At 42.0% G+C, this 20,104-nt stretch overlaps 1 protein-coding gene across 2 annotated transcripts in view; it reads right to left on the reverse strand.

Annotated features, from left to right (window-relative positions):
* Positions 1-19,218, reverse strand: part of LOC137371706 (dehydrogenase/reductase SDR family member 9-like) — a 51,418-nt gene extending 32,200 nt beyond the window's left edge. For both annotated transcript variants that reach the window (XM_068034524.1, XM_068034523.1), the window contains exon 1: positions 19,108-19,218. The gene's annotated coding sequence lies outside the window, so the exon portion shown is untranslated. The remainder of the gene's footprint in view (positions 1-19,107) is intronic.
* Positions 19,219-20,104: the final 886 nt, after the last annotated feature.

Raw genomic sequence — 20,104 nt, forward strand, 5'->3', positions numbered from 1 at the left:
TTGAAGTTCAGTTTACGAAACTAGTTTAGTTGTTCATTGAACATTTTGAATTCTATTATTTCTCTCATTTTTTCCCTTTGCTACATGACTTTAATTTGCTCAGATGCAACTAACCTGTCAAGTCCCCTCAACACCTTTATATCTCTAAAGATCACCTCTCATTCTTCTGAATTACAATGAGTATAGACTCAATCTGCTCAACCATTCTTCATAAGACAACCTCTTCATCTCAGAAATCAACATAGTGAACCTCTCTGAACTGCCTCCAAATGCAAGTTTATCTTATTAAATAGGGAGACCAAAACTGTATGTAGTTCTCTAGGCGTGCTCTCACCAACGCCCTGTACAGTTGTAGCAAAATTTCCCTACTTTTATACTCCATCCGGCTCGCAATAAAGGCCAACATTCCATTTGCCTTCCTAATTACTTGCTGTAACTGCATGCTAACTTTTTATGATTCATGTGCAAGGGTAGCCAGATCTCTTTGTACTGCAGCATATGTAGTGTCTCTCCACTGGCAGGACAGACCCAGCAGAGGTGGCAGCACAGTGGTGTGCAGTTGGGAGGGAGTTGGTGTTGCCCTGGGCATTCTCAACATTGACTCCGGACCCCATGAAGTCTCATGACATCAGGTCAAATATGGGCGAGGAAACCTCCTGCTGATTACCACCTACCGCACCCACTGCCCCCCACCCTTAGCTGATGAATCAGTACTCCTCCATGTTGAACACCACTTGGAGGAAGCACTGAGGGTAGCAAGGACACAGAATGTACTCTGGGTGGGGTCTTCAATTTCCATCACCAAATGTGGCTCGGTAGCACCACTACTGACCGAGCTGGCCGAGTCCTAAAGGACATAGCTGCTAGACTGGGTCTGTGGCAGATGGTGAGGAAACCAACAAGAGGGAAAAGCATACTTGACCTCATCCTCACCAATCTGCCTGCCGCAGATGCATCTGTCCATGACCGTAATGGTAGGAGTGACTACTGCACAGTCCTAGTGGAGACCAAGTCCCGTCTTCCCGTTGAGAATATCTTCTATCGTGTTTTGTAGCACAACCACCATGCTAAATGGGATAGATTTAGAACAGATCTAGCAATGCAAAACTGGACATTCATGAGGCACTGTGGGCCATCAGCAGCAGCAGAATTGTATTCAACTACAATCTTAACCTGATGGCCTGGCATATCCCCACTCGACCATTACCATCAAGCCAGGGGACCAACCCTGGTTCAATGAAGACTTCAGGAGGGCATGCCAGGAGCAGCACCAGGCATACCTCAAAATGAGGTATCAACCTGGTGAGACTACAACACAGGGCTACTTGCACGAGAAACAGTGGAAGCAGCATGCGACAGACAGAGCAAAGCAATTCCACAACCAACGGATCAGATCCAAGATCTGCAGTCCTGCCGCATCCAGTCATGAATGGTGGACAATTAAACAACTGACAGGAGGAGGTGGCTCCACAAATATCCCCATCCTCAATGATGGGTAAGCCCAGCACATCAGTGCAAAAGACAAGGCTGAAGCATTTGCAACAATCTTCAGCCAGAAATGTCGAGTGGATGATCCATCTTGGCCTCTTCCTGAAGTCCCCAGCATCACAGATGCCAGTCTTCAGCCAATTCGATTCACTCCACGTGATATCAAGAAACGACTGAAGGCACTGGATACTGCAAAAGCTATGGGCCCTGACAACATTCCAGCAATAGTACTGAAGACGTGTGCTCCAGAACTAGCCGCGACCCTGGCCAAGCTGTTCCAGTATAGCTACAACACTGGCAACTACCCGGCAATGTAGAAAATTGCCCATATATGTCCTGTGCACAAAATGCAGGACAAAACCAACCCGGCCAATTATCACCCCATCAGTCTACTCAATCATCAGTAAAGTGATGGAAGGTGTCATCAACAGTGCTATCAAGCGGCACTTGCTTAGCAATAACCTGCTCAGTGATGCTCAGTTTGGGCCACTCTGCTCCTGACTCACTACAGCCTTGGTTCAAATATGGATGAAAGAGCTGAACTCAAGAGGTGAGGTGAGAGTGACTGCCCTTGACATCAACATAGCATTTGACCGAGTATGGCATCAAGGAGCCCTAGCAAAACTGGAGTCAATGGGAATCGGGGGAAAACTCTCCGCTGGTTGGAGTCATACCTAGCGCAAAGGAAGATGGTTGTGGTTGTTGGAGGTCAACCATCTCAGTTGCAGGACATCACTGCAGGAGCTCCTCACAGTAGTGTCCTAGGCCCAAACATCTTCAGCTGCTTCATCAATGACCTTCCTTCAATCATTTGGTCAGAAGTGGGGATGTTTGCGGATAATGGCACAATGTTCAGCACCATTCACAACTCCTCAGATACTGAAGCAGACTGTGTAGAAATGCAGCAAGACCTGGACAATATCCAGGCTTGGGCTGATAAGTAGCAAGTAACAGTTGCACCACGCAAGTGCCAGACAATAATCATCTCCAACAAGACAGAATCTAACCATCTCCCCTTGACATTCAATGGCATTATGATCACTGAATCCCCCACTAACAACATCCTGGGGGTTACCATTAAGCAGAAACTGAACTGGAGTGACCATATATACCATGGTTACAAGAGCAGGTCAGAGGCTAGGAATCCTGTGGTGAGTAACTCACCTCCTGACTCCCCAAAGCCTGTCCATCAGCTACAAGGCACAAGTCAGGAGTGTGATGGAATCGCTCCACTTGCCTGGATGGGTGCAACTCCAACAACCCTCAAGAAGCTCGACACCATCCAGGACAAAGCAGCCTACTTGATTGGCATCCCATCCACAAACATTCACTCCCTTCACCACCGGCGCACAGTGGCAACAGTGTGTACCATCTACAAGATGTACTGCAGCAACGCACCAAGACTCCTTAGACAGCACCTTCCAAACCCGCAACCTCTACCACCTAGAAGAATAAGGGCAGCAGATGCATGGGAACACCACCACCTGCAAGTTCCCCTCCAAGCCACACACCATCCTGCTGTTCCTTCACTGTCGCTGGGTCAAAATCCTGGAACTCCCTAACAGTACTGTGGGTGTACTTACCCCACATGGACTGCAGCGATTCAAGAAGGCAGCTCACCACCACCTTCTCAAGGGCAATTAGGAATGGGCAATAAATGCTGGCCCTGTCAATGATGCCCATATCCCACAAACGAATAAAAAAAACAATTTAATAATATTTTGCTTTTCTATTCTTCACACCAAAGTGGATAAACTCACATTTTCCCACATTATACTCCATCTGCCAAATTTTTGTCCACTCACTTAACCTTTGCATAGCAGGATTAGAATCCTTGGCTGTTCCCATAGTGCTACACAAATGGGAAAAAACGTAGCAATTCATGAGGGGACAGCATTTTTGGATCTAACAACAGACACTTCAGGAGGTACATCCACTATTGTTAATGACTAAAGATCCAAGTTTACAGGCCATGGCATTCCTACCTGTATATGTATGATGGTCAAGAAATTGGGATTGGTTGTGCCAACATGTCTCCACACTTTCACTTCTCTTCATAGAGATCAAACTGTATCACATGCTGCAGACTAAGTTTCTGGCACTAAGGTTCTGGAACTATACCTGGCTCTTTGCTCTTCCTTAATGATCCTTGACAACACCAACTATAAATCTGGAGGCCACGTGTATGCTGATGACACCAGTCATCTAATTTCTAATTTCTCTTTGCTGTGTGCAGCCTGCTTGTTCCACTGCGCAGTCCTTTTAAGATTGACACACAGCCTCACAAGCATGCATCTTAAAAGAAACATTGCTTGTATGTGGCCTGTTTGTTTCCTCTGAAGTACATTCCTGTTTGCTTTGCAGCCATACATCTGTGCAGTCTACAACTCTCTACTACTAGTCTCTGTGTTGTCAAACCGCTTGTCAAACATCCACTCTTGGATGAGCCATAGTTTCCTCCAGTCAGGCTATGCGCAGACCAAAGTTATTGTATTAAGCATTATTAATGAATTATTCAATCTATTTGCATTCTGTTCCATGACATTTGTCATTTAATCTCTCCCCCTCTGTCCTATCACAGTCTTTCCTTCTTGTTCTTCTTCTCCCTGCCCCCTTTCACTTTCTCAAAGACATTTCTAACTTTTGCCAGTTCTGCCAGACCTGCTGAGTATTTCCGTCACTTTCTGTTCTCATTTCAGAGTTCCAGCATCTGTAGTGTTTTGCTCTTATTATATCATTATATTAAGCCTCTACCACAAACTCCACACCCTTGTCATCGATTCTATCCCCTACCCAGGACATCGTCCCACACAGAACAAGAAAGTTCATAACCTCAGGTCCCTATCAACCCCAACACCACAGCGTCTCCATCACAAAGACTGACTACTTTCACTTCCGTAACGTTGCCCACCTGCTTTCCTGCCTCAGCCCATCTGCTCCTAAAATTCTCAGCCATGGCTTTGTCACCTTCAGGCTTAATTATTCCAATGCTTTCCTGGACAGCCTTCAATCCTCCATAAACTGCGGCTCATCCAAAATTCTGTTGCTCATATTCTAACTTGTAGTCTTTCCATATTGTTCTATATTAGCACATGGTCCCCTATGCCGCAAGCTTAAAATTCTAATTCTGGCACATAAATCCCTTTAGGACCATTTCCCTCCCTATCTCTGTAACCTCCCTAAATATGCAAACCCCTCCCATAAATTCTGGAACCTTCTGACTCTGGCTTTTTACACAACCTCCCTCTCCCTTCCCCCCACCATTGATGGTCATGCCTTCAGCTTCCCAGGACCAAAATGCTGGAATTCTCTCCCTAAATTCCTTTACCTCTCCATCTTTCTCTCCTCCTTTAAGACCCTTTTTGACCAGACTGTTAGTCATCCCTCCTAATATCTGTTTCCTTTGCTCAGCATTCATTTTCTTGATTACATCATTGTGAAGTGGCTTGTTTCTATAATAAAGATGCTATTTAAAGGCAAATATTTGTTGTTAAAATTCACTGTCACCATGACATTTTGTATTATTCTTTTTTTTTTACATTCTTTTTTACATTTTTTACAATTTTTTTTTGCATTTATTTCATTTCATCTTAGTTTGTTCAGTTTGCTTACCCACTGTTTTTTTTCAGGTTTGCACTTGCTGCTGTTCAATATTCAGTGCATTAATACCTAATCTGTACTAATGCTTTGTCTTTCAACACACCATTAACATATTGTTTGCCTTTGCTCCATGACCTTTTGGTCAGCTATGTGGCCTGGTCCAATCTACACCTCCTTTGTTATCTCTTGCCCCACCCCCACCTCACTTGCTTATAACCTGTGACTTTTCTAATATTTGACAGTTCCGATGAAAGGTCACTGACCCAAAACGTTAACTCTGCTTCTCTTTTCACAGATGCTGCCAGACCTGCTGAGTGGTTCCAGCATTTCTTGTTTTTATTACAGCACACAACTTGTATGGTTGAGTTTGTTGATTCAGGCATTGAGCAGCCTAACAAGCAATCCTAAAAATTTGAGCCCTGATAATCCAAACTCATTTTTTGCACCAAGAAAGATTTGTCCAATACTTTGAATGAAGCAATGAAATTAACAGAAAAATTCAGAATTAATGCTAAAAATCATTGAATTAACAGATACTTTGAAGAGGCTTTGAATTAATATATAGTATAAAACATTGGTACAGTCATGGAGATAAGCAGATTGATAGTTAAAGTTGTTTCTTATTTAAACCAGCTGATAAGGTCTGACCTTATGTTTTCTGAACACTATAAAAGATAGTTTTAATTAATGATTATAGGCTGTTGCTTAGTGGAAATTTTACATACTAAGCTGTCTGGTCGAGGTGGCCAATGAAAATATTCAAAAATTCAAGTAATGCAAGTTAGACTTATTTGGGTTAATTTGAATGTATCAAAAATACCCCCAATTCTTATTCATGTTTGCCTGCATCTTTAAACAAAAAATAAATTGCAGGTTACCATTGTAAGGGATTTATTTTCTTTTGATTTATCACAGTGGTTGTGTGATGACAGAGAGGAGTCAATTTTTCTTGTGGTTCAAATCTGGTAGGGGCATCTCATCTTTGCAAGTGTATTCTATGAGGCTGTACAAGCTTCAACAGTCCAGTGGCTGTGTTGATCGATAGCAGCCTACTAATGTATACATTTCCCTGGCAAATGCCTGCTTATTTTAGGTACAGGTACACTGGATCTAATACAAATTATTAGGACACTAAACATTGGATGTACTCGTACAAGGAACACAGAAAGTTAGCATGCAGATACAGCAAGCAATTCGGAAGGCAAATGGCATTTTGGCCTTTATTACAAAGGGATTGGAATGCAAGAAAAATGAAGTCTCACTACAGGGCTTTGGTGAGACCACAGCCAGAGTACTATGTGCAGTTTTGGTCTCCATATTTAAGGAAGGATATACTTACTGGAGGCAGTACAGCTAGATTAGTTCCTGGGATGAGAGAGCTGTCCTATGATGAGAGGCTGAGTAAATTGGGTCTATACTCTCTGGAGTTTAGAAGAACGAGAAACATATAAGATTCTGAAGGGGTTTGACAGGGTAGACACTGAGAGGTTGTTTCCCCTGGCTGGGAAATCTAGAATCTAGAACACAGGGGTACAGTCTTAGGATAAAGGGCCGATCACTTAGGACTGAGATGAGGAGACATTTCTTCATTCAAAGCGTTGTGAATCTTTGGAATTCTCTACCCCAGAGACCTGTGGATGATCCATCGTTGAATATATTTACAGCTGAGATAGACAGATTTTTGGTCTCTCAAGGAACCAAGGGATATGGGGAACAGGTGGGAAAGTGGAGTTGAGGCCAAGGATCTGTCATAATCATATTGAATGGTGGAGCAGGCTCAAGGGGCCATATTGTCTACTCCTGCTCCTATTTCTTATGTTCTTACTTATTATGTTAGTGGAGGATATAGGAGAAAAGAAGGAAGCAAATACATCATTTAAAACAAAACATTTTATTGGTCCTAGTCAACATTTATTCCTCAACCAACACCAACAAAAACAGATTAATTGATCATTTATGTCATTACTATATGTGGACCTTGCTGTGCATACTTTGGGTCGTATATTTTCCTACATACACTTAAAACATTTTCAGTGGCTGTAAACCACTTTGAGATATTCTGAGGATATGAAAGGTGCTAAAAATGTCTCTATTTCAAGAAGTCACATATCACATCAGATTACAAATTGAAATCTAAAAACTAGCATGTTTAGCAATTAATTGTTCCAAGTGTAAATGTTTTTACTCAGTTAAAATTAAATTGGTTTTACAAAAGAGAAAAATTATAAATTATTGATATTGTAGTGGCTTATCTTCCTAACATGGCATTTAGAGGAGTGCACAGCATAAATCGCATATCTGTACAGTTCTTTAACATGCTTCAGTTCCAGAATGGACACAGGTTCATTTTTTAAAGTTGGATATTTGGTTGCAATCACATTTTATTTCGCTTCCATTTTTATGTTTGAGCCCTATCAGGTTCTTCACTTTTTTTTGCCAGGTGATACTTAAAACAGCTCCTATTGAACAAAATTGGCAATCTAGCAATAGTTTAATTCTATCTCTTATTTTGATCTTTAGAAAATCTATTGTAGCAAGATATTTCATAGGTTGTCTTTGATTACTGATGAAACCCTGTCAGTATCCTTCTTGGGCTAATTGCACAACTAAAGTGTCACAAAAGTGATAGATTGTTGTATAAATATGTATTCTGCAAGAAAAACAGCAATTTATATTTATTTATTATATGTTCTAAATATGAACGGCAAATACTCAGATGGGTTGGATATTATACAATTCTTAATCTGACTTCTCCATGCCAAATATTCTGTAGAAAAGCATCCTTGTGGCTACTGTCCAAGTTGTTGTCTGCTTTCTTTTGTTTATGTAAAAACAAAGATCAATAATGCTCATTTGTTGAATCTGCAAAACAGCTTCAGGCTGGCATGGAATGCAGAGGGGAAGGTTCTTTGTGATGTCTGCAGCCATGTCTGCACCCAACGGCAGTAACAGGTATTCAGGTTAAATTCAAAATTACAAGCCACTACAGGTTTAAAGTTAATTTGACTTGCATCTGGTTGAAATGCTGAAACATTTTATCTTACTACCTTAAGGATCAAATTTAGTTTGGATTGTACTGATCAGAATAGAATCCAGTTGTTTTCCTCTTGCAGATTTTTCAGTTTGAATCAGTTTGTGTGTGAGATAACATTGAATTACTGATGTGTACTTTTGTATACAAAACAATTGGCATTTAGGTCAGCTCAATCCAGGGAGCATTTTAAACCAAATGGGACTGTTTACTGCTAATTGTACTCTGTAGCATTCAAATATTTTTCTTTCATTTGTAATAATTGTAAATTCAGGACAAATCCAAAGTACAGATATAGGTGAAGTGCTGCCCTGTAAGTTCCTAGGGTAATATTGGTCTATGCATACACCTGATTGTGAATGTAACCATTGCTGATAATTCAACATTTGAAGTTTTAGTAGAATAAATAACAGAATCATAGAATGGTTACAGCACAGAAGGAGGCCATTCAGCCTAGCGTGTCTGCGCTGGCTCTCCAAAAGAGCAATTTCCCTAGTGCCATTCCTCTGCCTTCTCCCCGTAGCCCTGCACAGTCTTCCTTTTCAGAAAACAATCCAATTCCCTCTTGAATGCCTCAATTAAACCTACCTCCACCATACTCTTAGGTAGTGCATTCCAAATCCTAGCCAACCGCTGCATGGAAAAGGTTTTCCTCATGTCGCCATTGTTTCTTTTACCAATTACCTTAAATCTGTGCCCTCTTGTTCTCGATCCTTCCACCAATGGGAACAGCTTCTCTCTATCTACTCTGTCCAGACCCCTCATGATTTTGAATACCTCTATCAAATCTCCTCTCAACCTTCGCTTCTCCATAGAAAACAGTCCCAACTTGTCCAATCTAGCCACGTAACTGAAGTTCCTCATCCCTGGAACCATTCTCGTGAAGCTTTTCTGCACTCTCTCTAATGCCTTCACATCTATCTTAAAGTGTGGTGCCCAGAACTGGACATAATACTCCAGCTGAGGTCATAGAAACATAGAAAAATAGGAGCAGGAGTAGGCCATTCGGTCCTCTGAGCCTGCTCTGCCATTCAATACGATTATGGCTGATCATCCATACTCAGTAACCTGTTCCCGCTTTCTCCCCGTATCCCTTGATCTCAATAGTTCTAAGAACTATATCTAACTCTTTCTTGAATATATTTGGCCTCAACTGCTTTCCGTGGTAGAGAATTCCACAGATTCACCACTCTCTGGGTGAAGAAATCCCTCCTCATCTCAGTCCTAAATGGCTTACCCCTTATCCCTAGACGGTGACCCCTGGTCCTGGACTCCCCAGCCATCAGAAACATCCTTCCAGCATCTAGTCTGTCCAGTCCTGCTTGAATTTTGTAGGTTTCTATGAGATCCCCTTTCATTCTTCTGAACTCTAGTGAATACAAGCTGCATCGACCCAATCTCTCTTCATAGGTCAGTTCTGCCATCCTAGGAATCAGTCTGGTGAACCTTCGCTGCACTCCCTCCATAGCAAGAATATCCTTCCTCAGATAAGGAGACCAAAACTGCACACAATACTCCAGATGTGGTCTCACCAAGGCCTTGTATAATTGCAGCAAGACATCCTTTCTCCTGTACTCGAACCCTCTCGCTATGAAGGTCAACATACCATTTGCCTTCTTAACTGCCTGCTGCACCTGCATGTTTACTTTCAGTGACTGGTGCACAAGGACACCCAGGTCTTGCTGCACCTCCCCCTTTCCCAATCTATCACCATTCAGATAATAATCTGTCTTTCTGTTTTTGCCATCAAAGTGGATAACCTCACATTTATCCACATTATACTGCATCTGCCATGTATTTGCCCACACACTCAACCAGTCAAATCAGTGTTTTATACAAGGTTAACATAACTTCCTTGTTTTTGTACGCTATGCTATATTAATAAAGCCTGGGGTACTGTATGCTTTATTAACCGCCCTCTCAACCTGTCCTTCCACCTTCCATGTTTTATGCTCATATACACCAGGTCCCTCTGCTCCTGCACCCACTTTAAAATTGTACCCTTTATTTAAAATTTTCTCTCTGTGTTCTTCCTACCAAAATGAATCACTTCACATTTTTCTGCATTAAATTTCATCTGCCACTTGTCCGCCCATTCCACCAACCTGTCTATGTCCTTTTGAAGTTCTGCACTATCCTCCTCACAGTTCATAATGCTTCCAAGTATCGTATCATCTGCAAAATTTGAGATTGTGCCCCATACACCAAAGTCTATATCATTAATATATACAGATTGTCTCCTGACCTTGCGGAGCATCGCAGAGTTATTGCCGACATCATCAGTGCATCTGAACATTTGCCAGCTTTCCAGTATGAATCTGCACATGCGTGCACCGACGTCACCACGCAATGACGCAAGTCCGAGCATTGCCTCACTCCTCAATGGCAGCAATCATTGTCTCTGTTCCACCCCAACAATACCTGTCCTCGGCCGCTCAATTCTTGGCTTAGCTGCTTCCCCCACCCCCCCAACCCCAGCTGCTCACCCCCCGGCCTCACCGCTTCAGCCACTCACTCGCTGCCTACCCCCCCCCAAGTCAATCACCGAGGGTGGAATGAGCAGCCGAAGGGTGACATGGGAGTGAGTCAATAAGGGGTGATGGAGCATTGTGGGGAGCTAGCAGCCAAGGGGGGGAAGCGGCGAGGCAGAGAATGAGCGGCAAGCAGACAGGCGCCGGAAGGAGTGACAAAAGGAAGCGCGATGGCAGGAGGAAGCAGGATTCCGTTGGGGTGGGATGGATGAGGCGATTGCAGCCATTGAGGGGGTTTGGGTTTAATTTGTTTTTTGTGACAAATTGAGCAGTGCCATTTTTATTACTGGCAGCTGCTTGAGACATCGCGGACAGTGACTTTGCAGTTGTTGAGGCTGCATTTGCGCATGTGCCAGTACTGCACCACCTAGTGGTTCCATTGTCAGCAAACGCAGTCTAATATATAATATAAAATAAAAACAAGAAATACTGGAATCACTCAGCAGGTGGCAGCATCTGTGGAAAGAGAAGCAGAGTTAACGTTTCGGGTCAGTGACCCTCCATCGCAGTCTAATATATATCAGGATGAGCAAGGGTCCTAACACCAATTCCTGGAGAGCTCCACTACAAACCTTCCTCCTTTCCGAAAAACATCCACAAACCACTACTCTCTGTATCCTGTCACTCAGCCAATTTCAGATCCATGTTGCTACTGTCCTTTTTATTCCATGATGTACAACTTTGCACACAAGTCTGTGTGCCGCACTTTATCAAATGCTTTTTGGAAGTCCATTTACACCACATCAACGGCATTACCCTCATCAACCCTCTCTGTTACCTCATCAAAAAACTCCAGCAAGTTAGTTAAACATGATTTGCTCTTAACAAGTCCATGCTGGCTTTCCTTAATTAACCCGCATTTGCCCAAGTGACAATTAATTTTGTCCCGAATTATCACTTTTAGAAGCTTCCCCACCACTGAGGTTAAACTGACTCGCCTATAGTTTCTTGGCTTATCCTTACACCATTTTTTGAACAAGGGTGTAACATTTGCAATTCTCTAGTCCTCTGGCACCACCCCCGAATCTAAGGAAGACTGGAAAATTATGATCAGTGCCTCTGATATTTCCATTCTCACTTCCCTCAGTATCTTTGGATGCATCTCATCCGGTCCTGGTGTCTTATCAACTTTAAGTGCATACAACCTATCCAGTAGCTCATCCTTATCAATTTTAAACACTTCAACTGTCTGAATTCCCTCCTTTTTCACTATGACCTGTGTAGCATCTTCTTCTTGGTAAAGACCAATGCAAAGTATTCATTTAATAGCTCAACTATGCCCCCTGCCTTCATTTGTAAATCCCCTTTTTGGTCCCAAATTGGCCCTACTCCTCTTTTTACCACCCTTTTACTATTTATGTGCCTTTAGAAGACTTTGGATTCCCTTTTATGTTAGCTGCCAGTTTCTTTTCATACTCTCTCTTTGCTTCTTTTATTTGCTTTTTCAATTCTCCTCTGAACCTTCTATATTTGGCCTGGTTCTCAATTGTATTAGCCATCTGACATCTGTCACAAGCACACTTTTTCTTCTTCATCTTAATCTCTTAACTCCTTCATCATCCAGAGAGCTCTGGATTTGTTTGCCCTACCTTTCCCCTTCGCGGGAATGTACCTTGACTATGGCTGAGCTATCTCTTCTTTAAAGGCTGCCCAAGTTACCATTTTGACTGCCAACCTTTAATTCCAATTCACCTGGGCCAGATCCTTTCCTATCCCATTAAAGTTGGCTTTCCCCCAGTTAATTATTCTTAATCTGGATTGTTCCTTGTTCTATTCCATAACCAACCTAAACCTTATGATACAATAATCACTGTCCCCTAAATGTTCCTCTATTGACACTAGATCCGCTTGGCCCACCTCATTCCCAAGAACCAGGTCTAGCAGTGCCTCCTTTCCCATTGGACTGGAAACATACTGCTGTAGAAAATTTGTAGAATTTTTTTCTGAACGTACTATCGGAACTCTTGCCCCTCTCTACCTTTTATACTGCTACTGTCCCAGTCTATATTAGATAATTAAAGTCCCCCATTATAATTACTCAATAATTCTTGCATTTCCTTGCAAATGTGTTCTTCTACATCTTTCCCACTAGTTGGTGACCTATAGACTACCCTCAGCAATGTAATTGCAACTTTTTTGTTCCTTAGCTCTAGCCAAATAGATTCTGTCCTTAACCCCTCTGGGACATCCTCTCTCCCAGCACTGTAATGTTCTCCTTAATCAATACCGTGACTCCTCCCCCTTTCCTTCCTTCCCTATCTTCCCTGAACACCTTGTATCCAGGAATTTCTGATATAGCCACAACATCATATTTCCACATGGCAATCTGTGTCTGTAACTCACCAATCTTATTTACCACACTCCATGAATTCACATAGATGCGCATTAACCCTGATTTAGAATTTATTACTTTCTCCCTTACTCTGAATCCACCTTATAACTTACTATTTCCTACTTTAGTGCTATCTGTCTCTCCCAGTATTCTTTGCACCTTGGTATTCCTCTCTGATATTGCCTCCTGGTTCTCACAACCATTGCAAGTTAGTTTAAACCCTCCCCAATAGCACTAACAAATCACCCTGCAAGGAAATATGTCCCAGCTCTGTTTAGGTGCAACCCGTCTAGCCTGTACAGGTCCCATCTTCCCCAGAGCCAATCCCAATGCCCCCAGGAATCTATAGCCCTCCCTCCTACACCATCTTTCCAGTCACGCATTCATCGGCTTTATCCTCCTATTTCTATACTCATTTGTACGTGTTACAGGGAGTAATCCAGAGATTACTGCTTTTGAGGTCATGCTTGCTAATTCCTTGCTTAGATCCCTAAATTCTGACTGCAGGACCACATCCCTCTTTCTGCCTATGTCATTGGTACCAATGTGGACCAATGCTGGCTATTCACCCTCCCCCTTCAGGGTGCTCTGCAGCCATTCAGTGGCATTCTTGACCCTGGCAAATAGATTAACACGTTAATTAAAACATTTGTTAGCAATGCCTCATATTGGATAAACCAGACAGAAATCTTTGTTTATTTTTGTGGAAGTGAGACAGAAGCTGGGGGAGAAGAGAATTCAAATATAATATTAACTTTAAATTAGTAGCAGGGCTTAGTACTTTCATTATCTTAACTGATGCTGGTTCACAGATTTTGTTTTATTCTTTCATGGGATGTGGGCATCACTGACAAGTCCAGCAAATATTGTCCATCCCTAATTGCCCTTGACAGCTAAGTGGCTTGCTCGGCCATTTCAGAGGGCAGTTAAGAGTCAACCGCATTGCTATGGGTCAGGAGTCACATGTAGGCCGGACCAGGCAAGGACAGCAAATTTCCTTCCCTAAAGAGCATTAGTGAAACAGATGGGTTTTTATGACAATCAATGATAATTTTATGGCACCACTAATGAGAATAGCTTTCAATTCCAGATATTTATTAATTAATTGAATTTTAATTCCACCAGCTGCCGTGATGGGATTTGAACCTGTGTTCCCAGGGCATTAGCCTGGGCTTCTGGATTACTAGTCCAGTGACATTACCACTACACCACCATCTCCATAGGTAACTGCCATATACTTCAATTTCTACTTTTCAGAAATATGTTTAATTGCATTTTGAGCCTATTTATAATGGCCAGTATCCTTATTAATTTGTAGTACAATTCTATTATTCTTTCTTCTGTTTGCTCTTCTTTCTCCCTTCTACCTTGTACCCCAAGGTGTTTTGAATTCTTTACTGTAGTAAACAATTAGCCTAGATCACTTTTTGAATTCCTTCATTGGCTTATAAACATTATTTTGATCCCCTCAAAGCCCTTTCTTTTCCAGTGAAAGTAAGTTTGATTTCCCTAACCTTTCCCCATAAATTAATTTCCTGTATTTCAGAAGTATCTTTGTTGCTCACCTTTATTCCTTCTTAAGGGCAACAAAATCCTTTCTGTGCTTAGCTGACTGAAACTACATCTCGTACTCCAGACACACAATACATACTCTTTGATTTTTACTCTATTCCACTGTCTACTCAGTTTCTCCACTAACACAACCTAGTACCTTATCAGTCATTTATTTTTTACTGCAGCTAAGCACAATGTTAGTTGTTTCATACATTTATCCAATATAGTTCTACCTTGCTTTCTTAACCAGAATGTTCTACACCTGGGACATTCAATAAATAATCCTTCCTTTGGTTCTTTCCTCTCATATTAGGTACTGTTTGACAAAAAGAAAGACTTGCAGCATCAATAAGATAGTAGATTCATGACTAAGGTCAGAACATTTAGAGTCAGGGGGCAAGTAGCAGAATGCCTATGTCACTGGTACCAATGTGGACCACGACTGCTGGCTGTTCACCTTCCCCCCCCCCCAGGGTGTTCTGCAGCCATTCAGTGACATCCTTGACCCTGGCAAATAGATTAAATTGTTAATTAAAACATTTGTTGGCAGTGCCTCATGTTGGATAAACCAGACAGAAATCTTTGTTTATTTTTGTGGAGGTGAGATGGAAGATGGGCAGAAGAGAATTCAAATATAATATTAACATTAAATTAGTTTAATTAGTTTAACAACATTGCTGTGGAAAGAATCACTACAAAACAGAAACAGAAAGCATGGGTTAAAGGTAGTTACTCAGACTGGCAAAAGGTAGGAACAGGATTGGGGCTGGAACCACTGTTGTTCACCATATCTATAAATGATTTGAACTCAGGAATTAGAAGTTCAATCTCAAAATTTTCAGATGATACCAAATTAAGGGATGTAGTTAATATAGAGGTAGACAGCGACAAAATGGAGAAAGATATAAATAAACTTGCAGAATGAGTGTCTGTTACGACTAGGAGAGCAATGTGTCTCGGGGCCTCTTGTTGTCTTCACCTGGTCTTATTGTAACAGGGTTTAATTTTAAATGCACTGTGTTTTGAGCTCCCCCTTTGTGAATCCTTGTTCACAACTCTCCAATTATAAGGAAAATAAATGAGCACAAACAGGCTTTCTTGATTTAAAGCAGAAAGATGAAATTTATTAAACCTTAAACTTAAAAACTCTAATACGGTTCACGCCTACGGATATACGACGCACTAACGCTAGAATGCACATGCGATATAAGCATGCAGATAGGAAAAGAAAAGAGCAGAAGGAAAGATAAGTAAAACAGTTTGAGGCAATATCATGTTACTGTTTCTCAAGCTCGCTGTAGTCCTTGATTGACGTTATATTCTTGTGTTTTGTTGGGGCCCAGTAATCTTCTTAAAACTTTGTCCATGTGGCAAACCTTTCTCTCTTTGAGTTTCACCTGTTTTCACAAGATTCAGGTCTGTGGGAAGAGATGAAGCAGGCAGGCAGGAGAGGAGATGTTCTTGCCTCAGTTCCAGGACCGTTCTCTGAGTTCAAATTCTTTTGATGGGAGTTCGAATTCAAAAAAGATTCCCAGGTTGTCCCACAGGTTAGTTACGTGACTAGTGCCTAATATGGAACAGTCTTTTCAACATCATTTGTTGGAGGTTCAAATCCAAAAGCTCCAGCTAGCTAGACATGTGACTAGAACCGGTCTGACCACTTCTGTGTATTGGAGAAGCCACTGCTGGATCCCCATTGGTTCAACATTGTCTGTAACCATGGAAATGTCTTTCCAGTCAGGGCTTGCAATTTTAAGTTTTAATGTTCATGTGGCGAAATAATGTGTCTTGGCAAGTGGGGTTTGCCTGACAGTGTCTAATTGGCAAATTCATTTCAATATAGACAAGGGTGAGGTGGCATATTTTGGTAGGAAGAATAGCGGGCCACATACTCCTTGAAAAGTAAGAGTGTAAATGGGGTAGAGGAACAGAGGAATCTGGGGTTACACAAATTACTAAAATTAGCAATGGGAATTAATAAGGCCATTAAAGAAAAGCAAACAAAACACTGGGATTCCTTTCTAGAGGGATAAAATTGAAAATCAAAGAAAGAAAGACTTTTATATGGCATCTTTCATGTCCACTGGATATCTCAAAGCACTTTTCAGCCATTGAAGTACTTTTTGAAGTGTAATCACTGTTGTAATGCAGGAAAGTTATGTTAAACTTGAATGGTATATTACAACCTTTGGTAGACCACACTTAAAGTACTGCGACAGTTCTGGTCTGAATATTACATTAATTATATAAAGGCACTGGAGAAGGTGCAAACAAGATTTACTAAATGATACCAGAACTCAGAGATTATATCTATCAGGAAAGATTGAACAGGCTGTGGCTCTTTTCTCTAGAAAAGAGGTTGATAGAGGTCATTAGGTGTTATTTTTGATATATATTGATGACATGGACTTGGGTAACAGAGCATAATTTCAAAGTTTGAAGAAGGCATGAAACTGAGAAATGTAGTAAACAATGAGGAGGATAGTATCAGACTCCAGAAGGACATAGATAGACAAGTGAAATGGGCAGACATGTTATCAGATTAAATTCAACACAGAGAAGTGCGAAGTGACTGGTTTTGGTAGGAAGAATGAGGAGAGGCAATATAAAGTAAATTTTATCGGGCATGCTGGAACAGACTGACCTGGGGGTGGGCATAGACAAGTCTGAAGATGACAGGACAAGTTGAGAATGCTGTTAAAACAGCATACAGGATCCTTAGCTTCATAAATAGAGGCATAGAGTACAAAACAAAGGAAGTTAGGCTAAACCTTCATAAAATACTAGTTAGGCCCCAGTTGAATTATTGTGGCTAATTCTGGCACCACACTTTAGGAAGAATGTCAAGACCTTAGGAAGGATACAGATGAGATTTATTAGTATGGTATCCAGAGACGAAAGACTTCAGTTACACGGGGAGACTGGAGAAACTGGCGTTGCTGTCCTTAGAGCGGTAAAAGATAACAGGAGATTTGCTAGAGCTGTTTTGATGGAGTAAATAAGCAGAAACCTTCCAGTGGCAGAGGAGTTGGTAATCAGAGGACACGGTAATCAGAGGACACAGATATGAGGTATTAATGGCAAAATAACCAGAGGCGGCATGAGGAAAAAAAATCTATGCAGCGAGTTATTACAATCTGGAATGCATTGGCTGAAAGCTTGGCGGAAACAGATTCAGTAATAACTTTCAAAGGAGAATTGGATAAATACTTGATGGGGAGAATTTGCAGGGCTATGGGGGAAGAGCAAGAGCAATTGGAAAGCTCTTTCAAATTGCTGGCACATCCCAAAGAGCCAAATGCCCTCCCTCTGTGCTGTATCATTCTATGATTTTCAGGCATGTTTGAAGAAGTCACTTAATTTATTTATTGATACAGCACTGAAACAGGCCCTTCAGCCCACCAAGTCTGTGCCGACCATCAACCACCCATTTATACTAATCCTACATTCATACCACATCCCCACCTGTCCCTATATTCCTCTACCACCTACCTATACTAGGGGCAATTTACAACGGCCAATTTACCTATCAACCTGCAAGTCTTTGGCTGTGGGAGGAAACCAAAGCACCCGGTGAAAATCCACGCAGACACAGGGAGAACTTGCAAACTCCACACAGACAGTACCCAGAATTGAACCCAGGTCGCTGGAGCTATGAGGCTGCGGTGCTAACCACTGCGCCACTGTGCTGCCCAAAGGAGGATACTTAAAGAGAGATAGAAAGGCAGATAGGTTTATGGAGGGAATTCCAGGTCTTATAGTCTAAACGGCTGAAGGCACAACCGCCAATGGTGAATTGAAGGAACTTCAGGTTGCACAAGTGTCTAGAATTGGAGGAGCACAGAGATTTCTAAGGGTTGCAGAGCTGGAGGTTATAGAGATAGGGAGGGATGAGACTACAGAGGGATTTGCACAAGTATGGGAATGTTAAAATCGAAGCTTTACCAGGAAGAGCAAGGGCGACATGTGAGCAGGACTTGCTGCGAGTTAGGATACAGACAGCAGAACTCAACTGGTGGGAGCCAGCCTGGTGTATTGGAATAGTCACACCTTTTGGTCACCCCTCCTTACTACTTCCTTTGACTTGGGTCCATTTTCCTGCATTCACCTTTGTAATGCACGTTGGGGTGTTTTTCTATGGTAAATGCAAATTTTCCGTGTTGAATTGCGAATTATATTATGCGTTTGCTCGCCATTCCTCTCTCCTCCAAGTATAAACATGCTTAACTTCATTACGGTAACAGCTCTTTAATCCAGCCAGTTCCAACCAGGTGTCTGAATGACTAATCCGACTGTGTCCCTGACTCTATGTGGGTTAGATCTCCCATCCCTCTGTCAAAGCTGCCGCTTCAGAGGCAACAGCAGCTCCTGCCGAGATAAATTGATGACTAGCCTGTATGTTTGAGGAAGATATAAACCATACAAGCTTCCACGTTGCGATAGTGATGAATAATTATTTCACAGTGTTTCAGCACTGTATCTTTCTACCCTCACTACAAAGCTGTAGTCTTTAGCTGTTGTAAGGCTTCCACACACATTAAACCAAAACAGAACAGAAAGGCAGTTCTTACCCGAAGAAGGTGCCAAGTGCCCTGGGTTGTTCCCTGTTGTCCGGTTGAGGTGGGAACTGGGGTGTGAGTGGTTGCTAGCACATCTGTTGTTTATAGTTTTGCTCTTAAACTCCGGATTGATTATTCATAAGCCTCACTATGGATTTCCCTGTCTGCCAAATCTCCGTGGGTGGGTTACTGAACACTCACGCAGAGGTAGTTTCTTCCTATGTACGATCTTGTCTGATCCTTTGGAAATGAATTGGCAAAATAAATATAACTAATCGTCACAGCAGTATTTCGTATGGAATGAGGAAAATGTGGGCGTGCCAAAGATGTGCATGTTCATTTCTTACTGGGAATGTGCTCATAATGTATATGACAGTGAAAATCACAGAAAGATGGATTGGTTTTCCTGTCGTTGGACAAACAGTATGGAATTTCCTTCTGGTTATCTACAATGATAAGTTCCAAGAATCATCCTCCACCCCTCACCCCCCAACCGATTGTCCCAGTTCACTCAGACAACGTACCTATTTGATGTGCTCTTTGCTGCAAGAGTACACTAATATGATGTAAAGTAGGACGGGGTGGGATAGCTGGAGGAGAAAGTCTCATCTCTACACTTGCACTGCAAAATGTAATGGGCAAAATGTGCTCATACCACCAATGATGGAATGTCAGATCCTATTATAAAGAAAAGTCTTGGAATGAAGCAGCAGCATTACATACGAGCTGCAGCACGGACCATACATAAGACGAATATCAGTGAATGGATCACAGCCATTTCCCAATAGGATCCATTGGGATGGCAAATTAGATGTTGTAGCCTGATCTTACACTTCCAGCGGCAGTCCAGAGCGGCAAAAAAGTGCACAGATTTCATACATTGCTTATGTCTGGCTTAATCACTGCTCGCCCTCTACTTCTTCCCCCTAGGCCAGAGATATGCTTTCTCATTGAGCCCTTCTCCAACCTCATCCTGTTCACAGATAAACTGTAAAGCCTCCTGCTCCAT

Source organism: Heterodontus francisci, chromosome 7, assembly GCF_036365525.1.
Source record: "Heterodontus francisci isolate sHetFra1 chromosome 7, sHetFra1.hap1, whole genome shotgun sequence".
Taxonomy (NCBI): domain Eukaryota; kingdom Metazoa; phylum Chordata; class Chondrichthyes; order Heterodontiformes; family Heterodontidae; genus Heterodontus; species Heterodontus francisci.